General features: G+C 34.0%; 1 long non-coding RNA gene across 1 annotated transcript; it reads right to left on the reverse strand.

The window, feature by feature from the left end:
* Positions 1–277: 277 nt before the first annotated feature.
* On the reverse strand, positions 278–3,909 carry LOC107847091. Its single transcript, XR_001667305.2, has 3 exons — positions 3,769–3,909; positions 3,536–3,688; positions 278–855 (listed from the first exon to the last, which is right to left on the reverse strand). It is a non-coding gene; the product is annotated as an uncharacterized LOC107847091 (long non-coding RNA).
* Positions 3,910–5,988: the final 2,079 nt, after the last annotated feature.

A 5,988-nucleotide genomic window follows, 5' to 3' on the forward strand; every position in this document is an offset into this window, starting at 1 on the left:
TAATAAAATTTAGTTCAATTTCATAAGTCAATTTAAGTGTATAATTATATTGAAGATATTATTTTTTTAAGCTTTACATATTCCTTGAGCTATACAGAGAAAATTGCTTCAAGACTCTAATTTATTTGATCCTGAGAGAGATTTGAAAATTCTTCTTGCAAATGTTGTACGAACACACTTCATTGAAAAATATAAGTTGAATTTCAATTCATTATATTTGAATATGCTTATAATAATAAGTTGATACAACTAACTTTTGTTACCTCACAAATGGCTCAACCTCTTTACAATTTAATAAAATGTAAGTTTGTGCAACCTTGATTTCTTCAAGGTTAAATTCCTCTTTTTTGATTCTCCACATAATCGACCTGGATACTGAATATTGATAAATTTCCTTCAAGATCTTCCATAATACCCCAGTCATCATTACGATCCATATTATGATTGTGTGTCATGACATGTGGTTTAAAATAATTAGAAAACAATAGTGTTGACTCTGTCATCAAGAATGCTTCACATATCGAATCCTCAACTCTTGATTTATTCCTAATCATTATTTTTAAGTGTTCCAAGACACCTAAATAGATAAGTATAAATTTTTATATTTGAAAAGTTACATATAACAAACTTGTCACAAGTTCAACATACAGTTTTACATTTACCTTTTAAAAGGATACATCCATTGATATAGTACGGGTCAAGCAATCTTTGCTTCATATGGAAGGTGCACAGGCAGATGTTCCATTGAGTCAAAGAACCCAGAAGGAAATATATATTCTAAATTGCACGATATTTGTGGAATATCTCCCTATAATCTCTCCATGCCATCCACTAAGAGAGTAGTCGATGTAAGATCTACAAAGTATAAGCTCAATTCTATAAGTACTACCATACATTACTTGGAAGTAGTTCATGAAAAACAATAGGCATCAATAGTTGCATGAACACATGATAATCATGACTTTTTATGCCAAATAACCTTTTTGTAGTTGTGTCTGCACATCTACCAAAATGTGAAACATACCCATCTGGAAATCTTAAGCCTTTCACCTAATTTAACAAAATAGTGCTTGCTTCCTTATCTATTATATATACAAACTTGAGATATTTTCCAGTAGCATCCTTTGCACATAGAGGTCGATCACAGTAATTTACCATATCTAGATGAGCTTGTGGATTGTCTTTGGTTTTTTTATCAATATTAAGGACTGTATTAAATACATTATCAAAATTTTTTTCTCAATATTCATGATATCGAGGTTATGTCGAATCATGCTAGAACTCTAATTAGGCAAATCCCAAAAGATGCTTTATTTTTTCCATCCACAAGAACTATATTTTCTCTGATTAACTTCTCTACATCTAACTTTGTTACTTTTTTATCCCCAAATCATAAATTTGATTCAATATTTCCTCTTCAAATCTATAGGGTGGTGGTGATGTTTTAACAGTCTGGCCTTTAAAAAAGTTTCTATGATCTCTCCTAAATGGATGATGTTGGTCAAGTAATATTTCATGACAGTCAAACCATGATGTTTTTCAACCATGTTGTAATCTAAAGGATTGTGTTTCCTCCATACAATAAGGACAAGCTAACTTACCTGCAGTACTCTATCCTGATAACATAGAATATGCTGGAAAGTCACAGATTGTTCACATTAAAGCATCCCTCAATTGAAAGTTTTGTTCTTTTAGAGATATCAAATGCTTCTACACCTGTATCCCATAACACAATCAATTCCTTTAGTAGAGGCTACAGATAAACATCTATTTTATGTTTGGGATTATTGGGCCCAATTACTGGATACAAAGAATATTTCCTCCCAGACTGACTCAATAGATAGAAACCATCAGTAAATAACCCTAATCTTATATATCTTGGATCATTGGCAAAAAAGAGATGAGTTTTATTTAAGTTCTTCCGAGTTTCAGAGTTTAATGGATGAAGCATTACCCCATCCTCTTTTATAAGTTCATGATGTCATCTCAAGTTAGCAGCTGTAGCATGGGATGCATATAATCTTTTCAAACTAGGAATCAAGTGAAAATAATACATTTTCTTGTAAGGGACTAATTTCCTCTTACGAGAGAAAACACAATGCTTATACATCTTTTCACCACAAAATTTACAAGAGGTAAGGTGTTTATAATCATTCCAGCACAACATACATATCGATTCACAATAGTCAATCTTTTCAATCGGTAAACCCCAAGCTACGCACTAGCTTCTTAGTCTGATAATAATTATCAAGCAGTAAGTTATTTTCAGGTAAAGCCACTTTAAATAATTGCATCATTTTGTTAAAATCCCTCTATGACATAGTATTCTCTATTTTAATATTTCACATTTGAGAGACTACTGTGAGTTAAGAAAGGGAAGAACGAGATATAATTTTGCATCAGCAGCTTACAATAAATCATTAAATTTGTAAGACTATAGATTAGGCTCCCTCTCCATCAAAGTATCATGTTCCTCCGCAATTAAAGGTTCATAAGGATGGGATGACTTGGGTTTAATATTGTTGTAGGGTTACCAACTCGAACCATAGTTAAAGTTGAGACCAACAACATTCAAAATTATTTATCGATATGGATTATCATATCGCAATTCAAGTTGAGCACCGTTGTTCAAATCAATACCAGGAGAAATCCCATTGATCATATATTTTTCCCCTTGATTGATGTTTCCAAAAAAAAATAGTCCTTAACAAATCCATCATGAAGAAGGTGATATCTAATAGTTTAAACATCCTTGTTTTGAATGTTACAATATTTTTTACATAGACATCTAATGATGTTACCACTCATGTAATTTTGTTGAGAACATGCAAATTGGATAAAGTTATTCACACCACTAACGAATCTAGCATTTATAGCCCCTCATCTATCTAACCTATCATACATCCATCCACGCTCTAGATTATTCATATTCCTATTAATGTTGACATAAACAACACAGTTAGATTTTTATTTTTTTAATAATTCATACATCTAGGATTATCACTAAAGAGAAGAAAAAATTAAATATCTGACTAAACTAGAATAAATCTTCCTTTTTTTTACAAGGAAATAAATATATTAGTCAATTTTTGCTTAATAAACAAGAAATCACAAACATAACATATCATTCATTATCCTTCTTAATATGGGTTAGAAAAATGTTTAATTAAAACTTATAACTTTAATCACCTTAAGTTCCAACCTTTAATTTTCTATAAAAATAAATTTAAAGCAGTAACTCATAAATTTCAACAAGTAAAATCCGTCAAACAACTCATCAAACATAACTTTAAATTCACTTTATACTTTTTGCAAGAAATAGAGACCAACATATATCACTGTAACTAAGATTGGTAATGATACTATAAGTTAATTAATTCAAGTATTATATTATAAAAATTATAATGTACAAGAATTTTTCCTTCCCAAAACAAAAATCTGAGCAAATTTAGCTCAAAATCATGATTGAAAATCTAATTGAATGTTTTAAATAAAGAAAACTATCATAACTTAATGCTTTGAGAAGAAAACTTACCGAGAGTATCAAAGTCAAATATGTTATAAAAGCTTCTACAACACATTGTCAAACTTACTGAGCCACTTTTTCCCCTTCAACTACTTTTTGAATGAACCCGTCCTTGAGTGGAGGGGTAGTACTTTAACACTTAGGGGTCAGCTTGTTTCTTACCTAAGGGAAAGAAAAATGATATCTAAGGTATGTGTCACCATCTCATTCGAGTCCAAGACTCTAGTTCAGAAACCCCTAACCTTGAATCGGTTTCAGTAGCATGTGAATTCCTAGATGTGTTTGCCAAAGATCTCCCCAGAGCTCCTCCCGAAAGGGAAATTGACTTCAGAATAGAATTTCTTCCAGATACTCAGCCAATATCTATCCCACCATATAGAATTGCACCTGCAAAACTCAAAGAATTAAAAGAACAGTTAAAGGATCTCCTAGATAAAGGATTCATCAGACCCAGTGTATCCCTGTGGGGTGCCCCAATTTTATTCCTGCATAATAAAGATGGTTCTCTTAGAATGTGTATTGATTACCTTCAGCTAAATAAATTCACGGTTAATAACATGTATCCACTTCCTAGAATCAATGACTTGTTTGACCAACTTTACGGTGCCAGTTAATTTTTTATTATAGACCTCAAATCAGGCTATCATCAGCTCCGAGTCAGAGAATGTGACATATCTAAAACAACCTTTAGAACTCAGTATGGTCACTTTAAATTCTTAGTCATGTCCTTTGGTATTACCAATTACCCTGTAGCCTTCATGGACTTTATAAACCATATGTTCAAGCAGTACTTAGATATGTTCATCATAGTTTTCATAGATGACATTTTTGTCTACTCTCACTGTGAGCATGATTATGCAAACCATCTCAGAATAGTATTGCAAACTCTCAAAAACCATTAGCTATTTGCCAAATTCAGCAAGTGCAAATTTTGGCTAAGGTCAGTAGCCTTTCTTGACCATATCATTTCCGGTGATGGTATTAGAGTTGATCCCCAAAAGGCTGAAGTAGTATGAAACTGGCCTTGACCCATCTCTTCATCAGATATCAGGAGTTTCTTGAGTTTAGCTAGCTATTACGAATGATTTGTTGAGGGATTTTTATCTATTGCATCCTTTATGCCCAGATTGACTAAGAAAAAAGTCAAATTATAGTGGTCAGATTCTTATAAAAAGAGTTTTCAGGAGTTGAAGACTCGACTTACTACACCTCCATCTTTAATCCTACCAGATGGTTCAGATGGGTTTGTGGTATATTGTGATTCCTCCAAAGTCAGTTTTGGGTATGTTTTGATGCAGGGAGTTAAGGTCATAGCCTACGCCTCTAAATAGCTTTAGCCCTATAAAAAGAACTATCCTACTCATGATCTTGAGTTAGCAGCAGTAGTACTTGCCTTAAAGATTTAAAGGCACTATTTGTATGGGGTGCAGATGATGTGTTCACTAACCATAAGAGCCTACAGTATATGTTCTCTCAAAAAGGCCTAAACCTCCATCAGAGAAGGTGGTTGGAGTTATTGAAAGATTACGATATGAGTGTCTTGTATCATCTAGGTAAAGCCAATCTAGTGGCTGATGTTCTTAGTAGGATATCTATGGGGAGTGTTGCTTATGTGGACGATGGTAAGAAAAATTTAGCTCAAGAAGTTCATCAGCTTACCCGACTAGGTGTTCTCATAGTCGATTCATCAGAAGGTAGTGTATGGGCGTAGAGTAGTTCAGAATTACCCCAAGTTTTTGAGGTGAAGGAAAAGCAGGATAGGGATCCCAATCTACTCAAGTTGAAGGAATTAGTCAGAGATCAGAAGATATAGGTTTTCTCCCAAAGGGGATATAGTGTGTTGCGCTACCAGGGTCGGCTATGTGTGTCAGGTGTAGATGACTTTAGGCAGCGAATTCTTGTAGAGGCGCATGGTGCCCGCTACTCTATTCATCCAGAGGCCAGTAAGATATATCGTGATTTGTGGGAGATCTATTGGTAGAGTGGGATGAAGAGAGATATTGTAGAGTTTGTGGCTAAGTGCTCAACATATCAGTAGGTTAAGATAGAGCATCAGAAGCCAAGTTGGTCCATGAAGGAGTTTAGTATTCCCACCTAGAAATAGGAAGAAGTGATCATGGACTTTGTGATGGGTTTGCCTTGTACTCGTCACCAACATGATTTAGTTTGTGTCATTGTAGATAGGATGACCAAATCAGCTCATTTCCTACCAGTCCATACCTCTTATTCAGCTGAGAATTATGCCAAAATCTATATCAGGGAGTTGGTCAGATTGCATGATGTTCCACTGTCCATTATCTCAGATAGAGGTACCCAGTTCATCTCTCATTTCTGGAAGGCATTCCAAAAGGGTCTTGGTACTCGATTTTATCTCAGTATACCCTTTCACCCTCAGAAAGATGGTCAAGAAGAAAGAACCATTCAGACTTTAGAAGATATGCTACGAGCATGTGCGATAGACT

The sequence above is a fragment of the Capsicum annuum genome, chromosome 11 (genome assembly GCF_002878395.1).
Source record: "Capsicum annuum cultivar UCD-10X-F1 chromosome 11, UCD10Xv1.1, whole genome shotgun sequence".
Classification (NCBI taxonomy): Eukaryota; Viridiplantae; Streptophyta; class Magnoliopsida; order Solanales; family Solanaceae; genus Capsicum; species Capsicum annuum.